The sequence below is a fragment of the Sander lucioperca genome, chromosome 8, assembly GCF_008315115.2.
Source record: "Sander lucioperca isolate FBNREF2018 chromosome 8, SLUC_FBN_1.2, whole genome shotgun sequence".
NCBI lineage: Eukaryota > Metazoa > Chordata > Actinopteri > Perciformes > Percidae > Sander > Sander lucioperca.
In genome coordinates, this window is record NC_050180.1 from 2,298,333 (window position 1) to 2,319,111 (window position 20,779).

Sequence of the window (20,779 nt, forward strand, 5' to 3'; positions counted from 1 at the left end):
GAGAGGATATGTGCTGAGACTGGTGTGTGTGTGTGTGTGTGTGTGTGTGTGTGTGTGTGTGTGTGTGTGAGGAGACATTCTTGTTCATCCACTGGAGTGTGGGAAGGTAGAAGATGAAAGAGAGAGGGAAGCCAACTCCCCGAGTAAAAATGACAGACACCTTCTCACTGAAACATCCCTTCATATCCACAGCTTCACATCTCATAAGAGTTACCTTCACCAACACAAACAAGCCACTTCCCATGACAACGAGGTGTTTTCATAGAGTTGAAGTGCAACAAAAATTCCAAATACTACTTTTATCCTCCCCTTAAAGGTAGGGTTAGCAACCATTTCTTATATACACTTTTTTTTATATATATTTTTTGAACTGGTCTTTACACCCTGACAGCAATAAATAACTTATGGGCTCTGAAAAAGGAGCGAAAAATATCCGTCATCTGTAGCTGCATCAATCCTGTAAAAAACGCCCACCAATGAATGTTGTGACTTCATTCCCTGCTCAGGACTTCATTACTCCCCTATATCTTTACATAGCAAATAGTTGTTAACTGCTATATTACAGTAATGTTCTGAAAATTGAGTATAGCCCCTTTAAGGTTTAAGGCACAAATTGGTCTCAGCTCAGCTCTGCAAGATGTACAGGGAGCATATGGTCTGGGATGCAGTGGTGAATACTATACAGCATAAACAGCCTGATAAGCATACCAAAGCATCTTTATTATGTCAGGCAGTGGAAGATTAATAAGGTGATGTGTTTCGACTGTAATTGACCCAGTTAATGAGACCCTTGTTTTGTGGTTTCCTCCCCCGTAACCAACTGTGAGGGTGCTCAAAACAAGTGCCAAAAACGCCAAATGAAATTGGCTTATTAATTCCAATTATACTGATCATTGAACACTCAAATGAAAAATGAAGACGTTTCAACTTGACTAATTGGCCCCAAGAGTGAGCGTATGTTTCAGTGTGTGTGTGTGTGTGTGTGTGTGAGGAAGGCAGAAAGAAAAAACTGACTGTGGGACAGAGAAGGAACTTTTCTGTTGTTAGATTACAGTGTAGTATGATAGCGGGGGAAGAATGGTATACTTGTATGGGACTGGGATTTCGGCAAACTAAATATCTCATTTTCTTTCTTCCTCCCCCTCTACACACACACACACACGCGCACGCACACACACACACACACACACACACACACACAAAGACTTTTAAGTTATGTTTTTCCTTCCTGGAGAAAAACAAGTTATTTGTGGTTGCTCGTAGGCATAAAAAAAATATGTCACTGGGTTGGCTCCATCGGCAGATCAGGTCATCCATTAGACTTAGGGTTGGTGGTTCTGAACCCCAGCTCGTCTTGTCTACATGTCTCCTTTTATTAAGTTACGGGCCCCAAATCCTATCTACTGGCGCATGTGCTCCTCCGATGGTCCAAGTTTCCAAAATCAGAAGTCGTTCAAAAGCTGTTCAAAAAGTGGCTGGTCAGTGCTGAGCTCTATTTGGCCACAGTTCATCCAACAGCAGTTTCAAATCTAAGTGGACAGACTACTCATTCCTGCAGTGATTCGGGATGCCATGACAGCATAACCTGGCTCGCCACAGACGACAGACCCCACAGCAAGAAACAGCACAGAGAAGCTATTCACAGAGACAGAGAGGCCGGCAAAGTGTCGGGCTGTTTATTTAGTTTCGGGGTTGGGACACTGAAGAGAGCTGCTCGGAAATGACACACATCCACAAGTGCACCTAGGTAAATATACACACAGAGTACATACACAATGCCATTAAGCCTCAGCTGCACTGTGCAGTGTTTGGTGCCAGAGAAAGAAGTATCTGTTTAAATCCTGAGAATGCTGATACAGAGATGTGAATGATGTCCACAAACTGTGCCCAGCATGTTCATATGTCTAGCTGTGATAATTTAATGTTAAAAAGGTGCCAAAGGGAAATTGTGTTTTGCAGAGTATATAGCATTCGGAGTACATAGCAGGACTTTGTACCGTGAAAAATCACCAATAAAGGTTTCTAAACCAAATATTACACAACCGGACATGTCCCAGCAGTGAAGTGACCGGAATTTGGGAAGAAATTACCAGCATTGATAGATTACAGCTATGTCGCGTTAGCATGTAGCTACTTAATAGTTAGCAGTATGCTAACGTTTGATTGTAGTGGAATGGACATGTTTCAGCAGTAATGCACCCCGGAAATGGGGAAAATTTAACAACACTGACAGCCCAGATGACATTGTTAACTGCCGTTAGCCATGTAGCTACTTTAGTTAGCAGTTGACACTAATAGAATATAGCAGCAATTTCTACAGTCAAAAATAAATAAGGCTTTTAAACCAAATACTACTAACAGAAAATGTTTAGGAGTAATGTGACCCGGGATGGGGGAGAATTTAACGACACTAGCAGCCAAGGTGACATTGTTTACTGCTGTTAGCATGTAGTTACATGGGAAAATGTTAACACAGCAGTTGCTTAAAAAAAACACTCCAGTGCTTCCTACTTGGAGCAGATGACCAATCATAGCAGACCGGCTTGGAGTTGTGTAAGACTTAGCCGAGAGTAGAAAAAACTGATGAAACCGGAGTGTTCAGAATAGTTGGAAATCTGAACGTTTTAGCTCACAGGGATTTGTCTAAAATACGTTACCTCATTATTTGAAGCTCACTTTTACCATAACAATCCAACATTATAACACTGTACATATGACAGAAAACACGGAAAAGCATATATGTGACCTTTAAGTGTAATAATTGATATTATTATAAATTGCCAAACAGACATAACAGACATCTCTACCAACCTTTTGCTATTTGATCAATTGTACCTGGCGTCTCAAAAAAGTTCCCACATAGAAAATGTGCATACATAAAGTAATTAAAGGACAAGTCTGGTAATATTCTTTAAATTTCTTTTTTTCATAGAATTGTGTGTGTATCCATAGCCTGATATATCTTATTTAACTGTGCCACAGAGCTCCATTGTTGTCCAAAAACACACACACACACACACACACACACACACACACACACACACACACACACACACACACACACACACTGTGGTTTATTTTGACAAAATCCCAATTTGGCAAACTGCAGCCACTGAAGATGACTGTGTAATATGAATGGAAGCCCTGAGGCTGACAGCCATGGACAGAGTTGGTAAGTTGTTTTCATGGGATATGTTGACAATAATCGACAATACAAAAATATAAAATAACAACCTTTGATTGTTTTTTTTCTGCTGGTAACCATATCAGATACCAGTTACAGGACAATTGCTCAAAACAGTGAAAGGTGAATTGGAATTAGGGAAAAAAACAATCAAATACAGGTAATTCCAAAGAAAAAATGAAGGTGTGTTTACCCTTTGCTGATGTGGAAAAGTTATTGCATCAATAAAAGCAAAGTTACTAGGATGGTACTCAAGTATTTAGTTTCATTTAGTTTTGTTGGATTTCTGTGTGATTCTTTGGGGATTATGGGATAGGCAAAAATAAGCCTTGGCTTCAGCCTATTCCTTTTTCTGTTAGCTACTGTGGCAAATTGTGGGAATTACTTGTTTCTTTCATGTAATTTACATACACATGTTATTTTGCAGATTTTGCAAAACTTTTGCTGAAAAGTCATTAAATATTTTGGTAGAAGTTTAATGGAAACCTGCAGAGAGATAGTCTTACCTGAACATTCCCCATGCAACAATGACACATTTTTGCATTTTGCAGCTATTCCAAACCTGCTGGTAATATGAGTCATATTTAATGATGAACTACAAAATGGCCCATTTAAGCTAAATGATAGAAATGTTTTGTTGTAAGAGTGTATAATTACCTGACTAAGTTCATACTGATGTTGCCTTTTGCTACTAATGATATACTCTGTTCGTCTCTATACGGCGAGCTGTTATTATATGTAACAGTGATTTCTCTCCATTGTATACTTGTTTACTGTCTCTTTGCACTTAGGCATCTGTTGCATCTCATTTATTCCACTCCTACAACAGTCAATCTAGGAAATAATTGGCAAGTCTGATAGACAGAGTGGATTATAAACATTACTGCAACAATGATGAGGATCTTCCGCCACTACCATTAATATGATGATTCTGTTGTTCTTACTCCCCGAGACATATAATCTTAAAGCCTCAGACAGTATGTGGGTGTGTAGAATATGATTATAGGCTTTCATTATAGACATAAATAGAAGTGAGAGAGAGCTGCAGCAAGTGGGAGAGGACTGCCTCTGCAGAATGTTAAATGCTGGAGGAAATACCAAACAGCATTAATGCCTACAAGAACAGAAGAAACAGAACAGACAGAGTGCTATTGAAATAAAACAGAGACGTGTTAATGGGATATGAGAGAGAGAGACTTAGGTTTAGTAAAAGATTGTGGTTTGGGTTAAAATACTTATGTATGTGGCGTTCATTAAGGTAAGTAAGGGAGTTAACTTAGGTCTAGGTAAGTAAAAAAGTCAACGTTGACTTTTGGTTTTACTTTGGACACAAACTCTGGGCTCCCACGTGAAAGTCCTGTGTTTGTTTGACCTGTTGACCATCCCAACCTTCCTACCACCTAACGCAGAGTATCGGCCTTTTAATACTCCTCCCTACCACTGTCGCTCTTCATACTACGTCATCTTCCAGCACCGCGGACGAGCAGTTGCTCTGCATTTTGAATATTGACGCGGATGGGTGATCCAGCTTACCAATGGATGATAACGGCCCAGTAAACCAACTAGGAGGCAGATTAGGGCCCTATTGCCTCATATATATGGTAGTAATAACAACTGGTAACACCCATTCAATTGGCTGATAACATTCAAAGAGGGTGACATGATACAGGCGCCAGCTTGAGCATGAGTTTGGATGTGTTTCCGGCTTCAGTCACTAAATGCTGCTGTCTACCTGAGCTACAGTAACGTAACCATAGCTATAGAACAATAGATATGACATGACGTCATAACTAATGGGATAACTGTCCACCATTTCACCTGGGTACTGTTTACAATTGCCACCTATGTGCAGAAACTTCATTATGAGCTGTGCAGCACATGTTGCTTTATCAAAAGGACCAAAGTGACTAGGGAGGCTGGCATCAGTTCTCACATGTCAGTATAGAGTAGGTGAGACATTTATATTTTACATATAGGTCAACTAAAACGGCAAAAAGGTCAGTGAACTACATAACTTTACCGTTAGCTACCAACGGGCCAGCTGCATTCTAACTTCAGTCAAAGTAACTCCTAGCACTCAACTTGATTTGTTAGCAAAACAGATAATTTATGATAACTCAGCTCAAATGTAAGGTTTAGTTAACGTTACAACAAAGTTATTATTATAACCCTAATGTTGACATTTGACCGCTAAGCAGCGGATCCATGCCAATCAAGTGTAAACTTAGAATGTGTTAACAAGGAGCAGAGCTCATCTTCACTCCTAAACCTGTTTCTAATTATCTCAAGACATATCCAGCCAGCTGCGTTACTGCGTTACAATCTACACAAAGAGTGATTCCCAGGCAAAGCACTCCAACAGTAACGTTAACCACATCACAGCAACACGGAACACTAACGTTAACCGAGCACACAATCAGCCAAGGGATCGCACTGAACGTGATGTTTACCACATCTAACGTTAGCTAACCCAAAATTAGCTGCCTTCTCCAATCAGTTATCATATATTAACATCACTTGTTGTCATCTTACCTCATGCCTTTACACAACCTTTCTTTCAGTAAAGCAAATACAACATAATCCATGTCCTGATCAGGTAATCTAGTTTGTACTTCAGCAGTTCAGGTCAAATAATGTTATCTTGCGACGAGAATGACAGACAATTGAAACGAGTCCATCAGTTGTGCTGAAGGCATTAGCCTTTCCTAACAAAACTTTATCAACAAAAACAACTCCTCATTTACAGTTAGACAGTTCAACCTCTCATCAAAACAAAGCCCCTGCCGGTTGACAGGAAGTGACAGGCTTTATGGGAAATTAATGTCTTATAAGTTAGTTATATACAATTTAAGACATTAATACATATAATACTATATTACAGTAAGTCGTTTTTTTTCTTGTGTGTCTGGTTGTAATTACCTGCCTATGAAATTAATACTGAATATATTTATGATAAAATATATTGCTTAGTGTCTATTAGCCATCCAGAATATAAATTAAGTGATTACATATTAAATTCAGGCAAAATTGAAAAAATAAAATTATTATCTGCAATATAAATGAAAAATTATGAGATTATCTTCATGAGTGAATGCATTATTTGTTCTGTTGGAGCAATAATAATCAAAATGTAACCAAAATCTTAGTTCAAGTCTAGTCATGTTTATTTCATCCATAGAAATGGAAATTACAGTGCTCATACCCGCCTTAATGCCCATAAAAAGATAGAGCATAAATACAATACAAATAGACCATAAATACAGTACAGAAATTATAAAAATGTACGTTTAAAGTGCTTGTTATGCAGTCTGATAGCCTGAGGTTTAAAAGACAGAGCATACCACTTAGTTTGTGTCACAGGAGGCCTTAGCCTATCACTAAGTTCCATAACCCTACCAGTCAAATTACCATGAAGAGGGTGACCGGGGTCCCTTGTTATTTTCTGTGTCATTTTTGCCAGCCGGTCATCATATACTTTATCCACTGTATTTAACTCTCCCACCATTTTTCCAGCCCTTTTCTTCACTCTATCAATCCTTGCCTTCTTGGTTATCCCAGCATTCCCACCCCAACCCACCACACAGTAACTCCAAACACTACCTATCAGTGACATAAAAAACATTCTCACCACATCAATATTCACCTTAAAAGACTGCAACTTCCTCAGTGTTGTAATGTAACAAAGTACAAATACTTCACTACTGTACTTAAGTAGAATTTTCACGTATCTGTACTTTACTTCGTTATTTATATTTCCGGAAACTTTTACTTTTACTCCACTACATTTCCTAAATAAAATGTCTACTTTTACTCCACTACATTTCCCCTAAGTATCTTAGTTATTCGTTACTACAAAATATAATCAGAAGAAATTTATTACACTGAAAAAAAGGAAGTTTGGTGAATCATTGCTCCTAAATTGCCAAGATAATGTACGCTCCATTCCAGTTGGTGACGTGATGCCTGTTTGTGGCCAAGTGGCAAAAAAAAAAAAACTATATGCCAAAACTAAAGAAGAAGAGGAGGAAGCATAATGACTGATAGTGTCATGGAAGCACCTGCTGCAGGCTCTGCCGCCATGGTAACAGACGATGATCACCCCGACGACAGTGGTGATGAAGATAACATTACACACCTTTGGCCATAAAGTTCATAATCAAAGTTTTTTTTACTTTTACTTCTACTTAAGTACATTTAATATCAGAAAATTGCTATGAATACTTAAAGCAGCCATATTATGCTCATTTTCAGGTTCATATTGTATTTTAAGGTTGTACCAGAATAGGTTTACATGATTTAATTTTCAAAAAACACCATATTTTTGTTGTACTGCACCGCTCTCTCTCACTGCTGCAGCTCCTCTTATCAGCTGGTCTCTGTTTTAGCTACAGAGTGAGACCTCTTTTCTTCTTCTTCTTCTTCTGTACTATCTTTGATTGCACTCGCACATGCTCAGTAGCTCAGATGTAGATCATGTCAGCTAGCTAGCTCCATAGACAGTAAAAGAAAGGCTGTTTCTACAACTTCGGTCAGTTACAAGGCAGGATTAGCTGGGAGACTTCTAAATGAGGGCACACATGTAAGTAGTTCTTTTGTAGATTATGGTGAACTTGTGTGTGTTGTAGCTGTGCTTTGCTACTGAGAACGAGGTAGCATGCTAGCGTTAGCATTAGCGTTAACATTAGCGTTAGCATGCTAACGCTAACGCTACGAGCTAATGGTTGTGGTTAGCCTGCTCGTTTCGGCTTGTGACCGATTTTGACCAGCTCACCCAGAGACTGAAGGCAGGACACATTCAGAAACCGTATCTCACTCTAAACAGCATGGGTGGATTTTTTTCAAAGTTTGTATGTGTGTGGAAGCACCAGAGACACAAAAGAACACCCCAAATCCCAGAAAAAGTGATTTCTTCATAATATGGGTACTTTAAGTACTGTAAATATCAGATTCTTTAAGACTTTTACTCAAGTAATATTCTAAAAGGAGACTTTAACTTCTACCAAAGTCATTTTCTGGGAAGATACTTGACCAACTCTGGGAGGCCGTCAGTCCGACTGCCTTTTCTGCTGACGTTCGGCCATCAGATTGGTGTGTCAGAGCCTTGACGGTTTTCTTTTTAGGTACTGGCATTATGCAAGATTGTTTCCATAAATCAGGTAACACTTTATGAGAGAAACAATAATTAAAAATACTTGAAAATATGCTTGCTAACTGCACAGACTTTTAATACTTTTGGAGACAGTCCATCTGGACCTGCTGCTTTGGTAGCTTTCAGCCTCATAAACATACCATATACCTCCTGCTTGTTGTTTGCAGGGTTTAGTCATCATCCTCTGTGCTGCCAATCATTTCCTTAGTCTTTCATCAGAGAAGTCTATTTTATCAAATCTATTATATAAATGATTTAGGTAGGTTAGCATATTCCCTTGAGCCATTTAACTGGGATCTGTTCACCTTCCCTTTCCCTGCATATCCACTCATTAACCGCATTCCTTCCCAGACTTTCTTCATATCATTCTCTTTAAAATAATTTTCTATTTCACATTTATACCAATATTTCTCTTTATTTATTTCCCTTTTAAGTTCTTTATGGATAATTTTTCAGTGTATCCTAGTCTCCCCTAGCAAAGGATTTACTTTTGTCGTTAATTAACCTTTTCATTTCAGCATTCATCCAGGGTTTACAATTAGCAGATACCTTAACCCTCTTTTCCTGTACAACCACATCATTGGTTGTACAGGAAAAGAGTTTTTTGGTTCATTTTAAAGAGGCACAGTTGTCTTACCCTCATTACTTTGAATAAAAAACAGTATTGATGTATTGGTAGTAACATACAGAGATTATAAAGACAACATGAGCAGCTTTTACCATATTTACCAATTGAAGCAATTCTAAAACTTAACCGAGGTAAGATGGCCGCCATATGGTTCCATCCTGGAGTGGCAAGTCAGAATTACATGTCACATCAATGTGTATAGGCCACTGAATACAGGGCAATGCAAAGCAAAGTTCACCCATTCATTTCCTATGGGAACTGATCATTTCACTTCTCAAGGCATTGTAACCATTGGAGTGATGTGTGTCAAAGCACCTGCACCTAAAAGTCAGGGGAGGGATGCACTGGCACCCTCCGACTGTACTGGGGTTTGGTTTCGCATATTCCTTCCACTTGTGTTTGCACTACATTTGGAACATTTCATTACAAATTCATGCATGAAAACCACAAAATGGTCTAAGGGTATCCAAGTAAATCGTGGAAACCATAAGGCCTTAAACAATCTTTACAGCCATGTGCAAGTCATTGTTACTGCTGACACTGCATCCCAGATGCTGAAGACTAAGATGTCCACCCTGTAGAAACTTGATGTGAATGTCAGTGTGCCTTCAGTCTTTGGTCTTGTGGAGTTACAGTTAATATTCATTAGAGAGGCAGGGCCTTCTGGCCAGCATTGGCTGTTCTTGCCGTCTTGTCAGTCAGTTGTCAGACATATCAAATTTCCCAAGAAAGTTATTTTATAGCGCAAGTTATTCTAATATAATTATGTAGAAAATGTCTGGCGTTGGTAGGAGAAAGGGCTGTAAAACGTTTCTGCCATTCCCCTGCAAAGAAAATGAAATGAAAATTACCCTCAAAACCTCATCAAAGAAAATCATCAAGTGTCTTTATGGATAGGAGGTGTTACCTTGAGTGTTTACATGTGCAACAAGTACAGTATAACTTCAGTTCAAAGTAAAGGGTAAGTGCATGGTCCTTTCAACAAACACTTAAATCTCACGGAGAGATGGTTTACCACAAGTGTTCCACCATTTGATATCCATCCACCCAAATTTCTGAACAATGAAGTTAGGTTCAACACACATCAATAATGTCTTTACAGGAGCCAAACAAAAGTCAGCAATTCAAGGATGGATTGATGAACACCATATTTAGGCTCAAAGGTTTTCTTTGCCAAAGTAAATTCAATAAAGCATATTAGAGAGCGGAGAATGACTGTGGAGACATTCCCTTCTTTTCATGGAACATTTCATAATTAATACATCATAAAGCACTAGACTGAAGCATGGCCCGAAGGCTCGTCCGGACTGTAATTATCCAGCCACACAAAGAAGCCTGTCGCTATTCTTTCACCCCATTTTTCCAACCAAAACCTAATGTAATAAGTATATTCCGAGTATCTTGGTGTAAGAGCTATCAATTCAATTCAATTACATTACATTTTATTTATAGTGCCAAATCATAACAGAAGTTATCTCAGGACACTTTACAGAGAGACTAGGTCAATTCCCTCCAAACACCAAGCATTTGGTGTGACAGATACGTAAAGGTGTGTTTTTGCAAGTTTAAGCCACAAAAGTACATCTTACACTAACTTAGGGCCCTATCTTGCACCCGGCGCAGCACAGCGCAAAGCCCGACGCAAGTGTCTTTGCTAGTTTAAGACAGACGTAGTTGTCAATTTTCCAGCGTCCACGTTTAAATAGCAAATGCACCTGCGCCCATCTGTGCGCCCATGGGCGTGCTGGTCTTACAGGGAGGTGTGTTCAGGTGAATTCTTGGAGTATTGCTATCTTGAGGCAGCGGAAAGTGATCGCGCCATTGACCAACAAAAACCTGGTCTAAAGTCAGTAATGCAGCATTTCATTGTTATTTTAACAGAGCATTAGTAAAATGCGCGCGCACACTATGCTTGTTATACACAAAGGGACACGCAGCAGCACTCAAACAAGCAAAAGATTAAAAATAAAAATATTACAATGTGAAATAGTATTATGGAGTTTTGGTGGCATAGTGCTCGTGCCATATATGATCTGCTCACGCGGTTTCACTTCACGCACAAGCAGATCAGTTTCTTCTCTCCTTCCTGCTCAGCAAATCCTCCATCATAATAGCAATGTGCCAAGGTACACACACGCCTTAAAGGGAGATGACACTCTGACTGGTTTATTGCATGTTATGGGCAGCCATATTTTAGCTTTCGTAAAATTTTGCTGGGTTCTTTCAATTTTCAAGGTTAAATGTTCAGGTGACACTCGCCTGCCAGAACACACATCCACATTACATTTATTGATTTTGTTCGTAATAAAATATTTTATCCTGTCTAATTTCCATGGCGGAGATATACGTTCCCTCTGTGTATTTCTTTGTTAGATTGGTTAGCAGGACAAATGTCCTGCATACAGGTAGTTAAATGCTCTACAGGCAATCTGTATTGTTTCCACAAAACATGTTCTGTTAACAGAATAAACCCTCAAATCAGACAAATATCAATCTCTCCCATTCAACAACAGTAAAACGCTTCTATAAAATGCCATATTGTATATTGCCATGTTGTTTAGTTTAGTTAGATCAGGTGAGAGCCAGGCGTTTCCCATCATGCCCTGGGTCTTGCAGTCGGTAGAAAGCAACTGCGGTGCCTGGCTCTAAGACTTGTGTCTGCATTGATCTAGTGAGGTTATCGCTGCCCACGTGTGCATGACGTCAAAGCAGTGGTGTAGTCTACGTGAAACGCAGGTATACACCGTATACCCACTAGGAAAGGTCAAGGATTTGCGTATACCCACTTATAAAAGTGTGAGGATACGTAACGATGAATGTTTTGTGAAAGAACTTTACCACTTTTGTTCATAAATTCACAGTCTGTGTTGCGAGTCACTTAGGAACAACATCACAGTTGCTTGACGGTCATTCTCCGCGCAAATTTGAAATTGACTAATGTGAATCGCTGTAGACCATAGGAGATATAAAACTAAAGCGAATTTAAACTTAAGTCTTTCAGTGTTTTTCGTAAGCCTGCCCCGGAAGCTACCGCTGCTTCAAGTGACACTGCAACAGACGTTACTGTTGCAGAAACTACAGAAATTGTAGGAATGTTACAAAAAGCGTATGGGGTTGTCACTCTGGGACGCGTCGCTCTAGGATGGACCAGCATGAAGCTGGGAGGGGAAAATCACATTATGCTCACTACCAAAAAATTATTCTATATCCTCGATATTCCACTTCTGGGATTGCTCCTATGCCGCAGGAAATTCTGCCGGATACATGTCTTTTCGCCGATGTCCGTCCCCTTCCGCTCTCTTTGTGTTGGTGTTCTAACCTCCGGTGGATTTCTGAGGACTATGGTTAACTGCTCCTCAGATCTCTGCAGGGTAAATCCAGACAGCTAGCTAGACTATCTGTCCAATCTGAGTTTTCTGTTGACTAAAACTACTTTTGTCTACCTTGAGTTCAGCATGTGAATGCACCACCAGGAAGGATCCCTCCCCCAGTTTAGCAAAATTAAAACTCTAAAATGAAGTACCTTCAACAACAGTGCGAATGTGTGTGCTCATTATGGGGCATTAGCCATTGTGAGCAAGTTTTGAGTCGCTCAACCAACACAAAGACTCCCAAACACAGAGTGGGACACTTCTGGGGATTGTAAAAAGCTGCATGAGATTGTTTACCAAATATTGACACTTGGAAGATGAATTATTCAATCCTAATTGACTTCCCCCTGAATAATTGATGCTACGAGGGAGGAGAGGGTTTGTACTGGAGGAGGGGGGGAAGAGTTTGCACAGCTTGACCATGTGAACCAGGCCCTGCAAACGAAACTCACACGCAGCAGAATTTAATATGAGCAGACAGGTGAGTGTACATGGAAAACATCCCCCGTCGCCCCGCCGTCTGCCTGTCTGTCTGCACACCCAATAAAACCGGTCGGATTATTGTTGATCTGAAATAACAAACTGTCTCGTTGAGACTGCTGACTGAGAGATTGTGTTGGAAGTTGCAGCCAATTTAAGCATTTTTTAGTTTATTCAGTTCATTTGGTCGTGCAAACAAGCTTTTATACTCATCTGTCAAGACTAGTACCCTAATGACCTAAAGCTGCTCTATGTTCTCTGGACTGTGCCAAGTTTCAGATGGAAACAGTCTCAGTCGATTGCGTTCCACAGTGCCTGTCGAGCAGTTGTTCTGTTCTTTGTGCAAAGTCCGAGGCAGAGATAAAGGGATCTAAAGTGCTCTATTGTAGTCTGAGTTTTTCTGTGATGCTGTGAATTAGAGAAAATGCCCCTACAACTACACTTTGTGGACAAAAGTGCGGACACCCATACTGTATACTATTGTGTCCTTTTCTTCTGGGCCTGTTTTCTGATTCAGTTCGTTTCAATATATACTTTCACTGTTAAATTGAGTGCAGTATAGAGGTGGATGAATAATTTCTTTGTCATCATGTATTTGTTTTTTTTTTGTTTTTTTGGTTTGTTTGTTTTGTCAATGTATATGTCACCATTCTGTGTACCTTTTAATGTATAGTGAATGAGTGCTATGTGACTGCTGGCTGTCTCTATGTTAGTCCTATGTTACCTGCCTAGGGACTGCAGATGAAAAGTAGTTATTTTTACTAATTCTGGCATATTTACATGGTGTTTTTATACAACAGTGTTCATAAATATGCATGGTCCCTATCAAAGGACCCAATAAAATAAAATAATGAAGGGAAATATCAATGTGATGTTTTGGATTGGTGAAGACATTTTTCTGTTTCGACATGGTGATTCTCGCGTACACAAAGCCAGCTCCGTAAAGAAATAGTTTTCCAGTTTTGATATGGAAGAAGAAGTTGACTGGACTGCACAGAGCCGTGACCTCAACTCCATCCCACACCTTTGGGATGAACTGGAACTCTTTATTATAACCTCACAAACATCAGTGTTGGACCTCACTAATGCTGTTATGGCTGAATGGGTGAAAGGTACCTGGGCTGTCTTTAAGACTAGAAAAGTGCTATATAAACGCAGTCCATTTACATTCACAGACTAAATAGTGAGTTTTAGCTCATTTTTTTATCCGTCTGGCACAAAACCTTACCGTTCTGGTTCACTCTCACGGCCTCATAGCAATGTTTTCAGCTGCAGAAGGCAGCAATTTTCAGTAAAAAAGCTCTAAAAAGCCACTGTACTCTACCTGCTCAGCAGAAAACAGCAGGCAGCAAAGTTAGAGACTAGCTGGTGAACATAGTGAAGTATTTAGCAGCTAAAGAGACAGGTGGCCGAGTTGGTGGAGAACAAAAACAGAGCTAAAAGAGAGTGAATATTGGACTTACACTCACCAGGCAGACACAGCACAACTCAACTCCAAATGCATGATAATGTTTCTCTATAACTGCTGGATGTGTAAATAAGAAACAGTTTGCTAACAATTTTACAATATTAACTTAAAATATGATGGCATGTCAATATTCTGTTCACAACTTGTTTCTGCTATTCTATTATTCTGTTATTGCAGGATTACATTTATTTTAGTTCAACTTAAAGAGAGGCTAACACCAGTGGAAAATTACTATATTTGACAAGTTTTCATTTAACCATGGCAATGCAGACAAAGTGTGTGACAATGGTTAAAAACTAAATGCATACACATGCAGAGGTTAAAGAGCAATGAAAAAAGTCACAATGTTACTCTCTTTAACCGTAAATGGCAGCGAGGGCAACTGGCACAGCATTATGTTGTTGGAAACTTTGTGGTGAGTCATGTAAGCAATAAAATGTGTTTCTGAAAATATGTGAGACAAGAAAATATCCTTTCCATCTCTGTTTTTGTCAGGTCATGCATCACTCCCCCACACCACCTCCCCCCTCCCTCTCCAGGCTGCCTGGTACAGTGTTGCCATTCAAGGCAGGGAAAGATGAGAGGGTCTGCTCTATCGACCATACGGGGGAGAAGTGCGATACCTTAGCTCTCTCTCTCTCCCTCTCTCTCTGTGTCTGAGTCGCCAGCCACAATAAGGTTCCCACACACGAGGCATTGGGTTTGAGTCTCAGCCTCGCCTCCTCGCCTTTCACCATTCATCCTCCACTCTGATAAGGAGAAAGAAAGAGGTGGAGAGAAGTGTGGGGGGGTTGGCGAAGAGAGGGGGAGAGAGAAAAAAGCGAGATGCATTAGGGTGAAAGAGAAGCAAAATGAGTGAAAGGAACAGGACAGGCACTTGGGAGAGACAGAAAGAAGGGGAGCAATGAAAAAGAACGCAGGGTAGAGAAAATGAGAGATTAGAGTGAAGGGGAGGGGAGAGTGAGAGGAGTCAGTGTAAAGGCGAAGAAAAGGGGGGAGTGTGAGAGAAGAAAGGATGAAAGAGAGAGGCAACAGGGCTGATGGAGTGTGTGTGTGTGTGTGTGTGTGTGTGTGTGTGTGTGTGTGTGTGTGTGTGTGTGTGTGTGTGTGTGTGTGTGTGTGTGTGTGTGTGTGTGTGTGTGTGTGTGTGTGTGTGTAAGGTGCATTGGTCAGTAGGTTTGCAGGAGATCTGAGTCCCTCCAACGGCAGGAGGGAGTCCAGACCTGAAACTACCTGACACACAACAGAATCACGCTCTCTGGCAGGAACACACACACGCACGCATGCATTCACATAAGTAAACAAGCACACAAACATGTTTAACTCTTGTGTTTTCTTCCCAACGAACATGAACGTGTTCTCCTTGTAGGGTTTAGGGTTATTTCAACGCTTTTTTCATTCATGGTCAATAAACCTAATTTATATGACAGTTAACCACATTTTTGAGTTAAAAAAAAAACAAATTATGTGCACAGGTGTAACATTTTGCCTCATAAACCACACCCAACAAAAGAGTTTTAAACTTGAACCATGTTAAAAGTGGCTGTCTAATGAGCATTTACAACAGCACATTCCCAGGTCAGTTTCCTCTATAACCTATGATAAATAATAAGACTTATTTCAAATAAGCTCCGTACCATTTCGCTTTTATGAAAATGGTGGTGCAGTGCAGTGGCGCCGGCAGGATTCTATTTCACAAAAACCGCCCCGCTCGCTGAATCGGTTTACTGTGCCGGAAATCAACTGTTCTTATACTATTTAATGTGTATGAGAGTGTGCTCCTAGCATACTTTTATCATATCATGATGACCAGATCATGAAAATATTTTACTGAAGCGTTTTGCGAGAGAGAGAGCGAGAGAGAGAGAGAGAGAGAGAGAGAGAGGGAGAGAGAGAGAGAGAGAGAGGGAGAGAGAGAGAGAGAGAGAGAGAGAGAGAGAGAGAGAGAGAGAGCGGGAGAGAGAGAGAGAGAGAGAGGGAGAGAGAGAGAGGGAGAGAGAGAGAGAGAGAGAGAGAGAGAGAGAGAGAGAGAGAGAGAGAGAGAGAGAGAGAGAGAGAGAGAGGGAGAGAGAGAGAGAGAGAGAGAGAGAGGGAGAGAGAGAGAGGGAGAGAGAGAGAGGGCTGAATGCGCTCAGAACAAAAACAGGATAAGCCTTATAACCGCAATTTTCATGTCCATGTTAACACACGATTCAAACAACATGTTTCCTCCGTCCGTGGGTTTAGCAATACTCAGCGTCCATAGCAACCAGCTTATGTACGGATTGAGTCCTAAAAATGAACACTGTGATTAATAGTGGATGGGTTGTTGGTGAAATAACGTATAATTAATGAGAAAATGAAGACTGCGAACAGAGCAGAGAGCAGAACAGAGCTGCTGTCGGCTGCTGCTCCTCTGCGCATTTACGCATTGTTACCATTAGATGCGTTGCATGTCTCACAGAAAAAAAATGTACGCGCAGTGCTACAGGATTACAGCTGGTGCAGTGGTTAGCACTGTCACCTGCTACCCAATATCTAATTCATTCAAATCCACTGGTGGCCTTGATGTTTGAGAAATGTGCATGTTCTGTGAATGTATGTCCTCCCACAGTACAAAGACAGGGAGATTAGGTTTAGTGACATAAAATTGCTTGTAACAGACTGGTGACCCCTCTGCCTCTCGGCCAATAGGAGCTGGGCTCCAGCCCTCTGGAGCCCTGCACGTGCTTGGTGGGTATTGATAATTGATGGATAGATATTAGTTTAGAATAGTTTCATAAATAAAGGTTAACTCATGTCATGCAAACAGCTGGGCTCTGGTTTTTAGCAAAAGCCATTTTCAGCAGTGAATAAATACACATCTGATGGGCTAGTGAGTAATAATGGGAGCAGGATATATCCCATTAATACAAATACACTAATTATTTTACACCTTTTTGTTAAAAGGTAGATCAGAGTTACTCATTGCGCGGCTCGCGAGCCTCCTTGCGGCTCATCAAGCTTTATTTTGTGGCTCGAATGGCAGTAGATAATACGGTGATATGATCATGCAGTCAATACAGATATTTCATGAAAACATTAAAAACAAGCAGTGCTATAACACAACCCTAAGTCTGCTCTATTACATTTATATTTAAAAAGTACCCAAAACAGTGGCATTACAAGATGGAAATATAGACTAGAAAAGATATTTAAACTTGCTCTGTAACACTGACTGTTTGTGTTATAGACGTTTGGGTGGTCTGTTCAGCTGTTAACGCCAAATGTGCTCTTGGATGGTTAAATACATGATGGGCCAATGTACAAAAAATTGCATATTGTACATTGTTCAGGGATGACAGATTAATAAGGAGACATGCTATTTATGACTGGATGTAACTTCTGATACTTTGCGGTAAAAGTAGCTCTCCTATTAGTCCTATCAGTGTGGCTCTCATGAAAAAAAGTAGTGAAGACCACTGCACTAGGTGATGTGGATGCAAAACATAGCAATGTGCCAGCAGAGGGCAGGGAAGAAGACTGCTAGCCCAAGTAAACGTGGATGTAATCCATGCAGGTTTCAAACTGTTTTATGGGGAAAGAAATGCATTCAGTGCATTTTTGGTAGAAACACTGAATGCAAACTGAACTATGTTCTCTGCAGAGTACCTTGAAATAAGTGCAGTCATGTAGACAAACACTAGAAACACACTTTGCACGACTTATAATGGCATCACAAAGAAGCACATAAACGTGTGTGCACCCACAAATGAACACACACAGCCACAGATACACCAAAATGATAACCCACTTGATGTACTCTCCTACACACAAACACACCACACAACAGCAGTCCTTTTACTGAAGTGGATTAGTCTCCACAATGCCGTCCTTTATTCCCAGTGGAATGTGACTTTTTTTTTGGGGGTGGGGAGAGAGTAGCCCCATCCTTCAGTAAAAACTTTTAACTATTTTCACTTTTTAAAAACAAAATCATCAATCAAGGCAGGTGGGCGGCTGTCAGGGGGCCAGGAATGCCCCACTTAGCCGTCACATGGCGGTGATTATTGTGTTCATCACTTTGAACACTTTGATTGCAGGCTATGACAGAGCGCTCCAAATAATGTGTCTATTGTCTCTGCAGGCTGCTATTGATTAAGCCATCCCTAACAAGGACTCCAGACTTGTTTTCACCCTTTTATTGGCGTTCAAATTACAATTATATTAATGGTTAAACAATGTCTTGGACCTAAATGTGAGGAAAAAAAATGGCAGTGTGATGAGAAGGTGAGGCAGGTGAAATAAAGATGTACTATTGATCGAAGGAGCTAATTTGGCGGGGGGTGGGGGGTGATGAATAAACATCTATTACAGAGCATCACCTGGAGGGTGTGAGACGAAGCGGGGAATATTGTTTCTAATGAGCCGGCCGCAGCAATGGCCAAATTGCTCCTGTCATGAAAACTCCATTTTTCATGCTGCTCTACTAATGGCCTGGCTAACTGAAATATACGGGAAAAGGAAGTGCTTTCCAATTTGCTTGTCACACAGTTTGCCACAAATCACCTGCGGACATCAAGCAGGAGGAAAAACAGCGTTTTTCCATTTGCATGTGACGAGAGTGACACAGCGGCTTCATTTACTTACGAAGCCGTTTTTAAGATTCTACGATGACATGTAGAGCTGAACACCTGTTTACAACTCTAAAACCATGGTTCAGTGCAACACACACATATAGTATAACACGCCTTAATAATAGGATTGAAGTCATGTGAGCAGCAAGTTAAAGGAGCGGATCTTGTTAAAGCATTTTTAGCCTCTACTGTGAGCAGGCTGTACCAACAATACATCACTTTCACTTAATTAGCTTTTTACTCATGTAGCACAAGTCACAAAGGGAGGGAATGAAGAAGTCACCAAGGTAAACAGCCAATTAAAAGTGCCAGTTTGGCTGCAGAATAGTTAGCAACCTGGATGATACGTCACATTCTGTTAATATTAAAGGAGCACAGCGGATGGGAATCTATTGTGACTGATGCAAACAATAACGGAGAGTGAATTTAGATAGACCATATATACATACAAAGATTACAATGCATGCACCATATCTAACAGCGGGGTAATGCAATTCTACTATCAGCATCTGTGTATCTCTCAAATATATCTGTATTGGGATTTACATTGTGGTTTTCTGTGTAATCATACTGCCACTTATACTCCAAATAATAAATAATGGACTGTTTGTGAAACTCACTTACAAAACAGAAAAAAATAAATAAATAAAATAAAATAAATATTTAAAGAAAGCTGTGTGAAGAGTGGAAAAAAATGTGCCTAGACTCATGAACAGCGCACACACACTATGCTTGTTACACACACAGGGAAGCGCAGCAGCACACAATCATGCAAAAGATTACAAATAAAAATATTATGGTGCAAATCATCCATCATAATAGCAACGTGCCAATGTACAAACGTGCCTGGCTTTTAAAGGGAATGGGAGATTGGTTTATTGCATTTTACGCCAAAAACACACCTATGAATTAATTAAGACGCTAAGCACAAGCCTTTTGAACCATGCGCCTGGCGCACAGACCCTTTTTTTTTTGCAAAAGTGGATTCGGACACGCCCTAAACACACCTGCACCAGGCGCTTCATGCCGTGCGCTTAGATCATTAAAATAGGGCCCTAAAGGTTATTTATATAATGGAAATACGCCCAGATGAAATCAAAGTTAGTTTGAGTTGTCTATAATGAGAAAAAAAGATTATTGATTATTATTACTATGGACATTTTGCATGCAATGTTAATATGGCCCCTTAGGGATCGTTCGGTATTTAGGGAATGGACCACCGGACAAAATAGGGGAGAGTCATGTGTCTTTTTATTATTTGTTGATGGGAGGGTCATCCATTTTTTTAGTCTAGGGTGGAGGGTCACCCAACTTTTGTATTCATGAGAACAGCAAAATTTCAAAGTGGCTTGTTTGGTGCATATTTATCCATGTAGCTCCGTGTAGCTCTCTCAGTCTCGGCCCCTATCTCTAGCAGATGGTCCCTCCCTGTTTAGTCAGCCAGACAATTTGAGCTGTAGCTTTAGAGACCGTGGGATTACCCAAACTGAATAAATCCCGCTCGCACATATAAACACAAAACTGCTTTGCTAGCTCCATCGTGTTGTAACTAAGACATCTGATGAAAAAAATAATTGTATTCATTAGCATGATTGCCGTATTGTTTAGTTCAAAAACATCCAAAACACCGTATGAATACATACCAGACGCTAGCTTTTATTTTGAAAAGTCAACGGTCGCAGAGTTCACCAGCCGGGAGTGTCATGAGACGGGAGGTCTCCGGGCTGCAGCTATACCTGACTCAAAATCCTTTCGGTCCCGGTGATATTATTTATATATATATATATATATATATATATATATATATATATATATATATATATATATATATATAAACGACGAAGGAAGGAGTGGTAGCATGTAAGCTCCCAAATTGACGCTTCTCTGAGAAATGGATTTAAGAA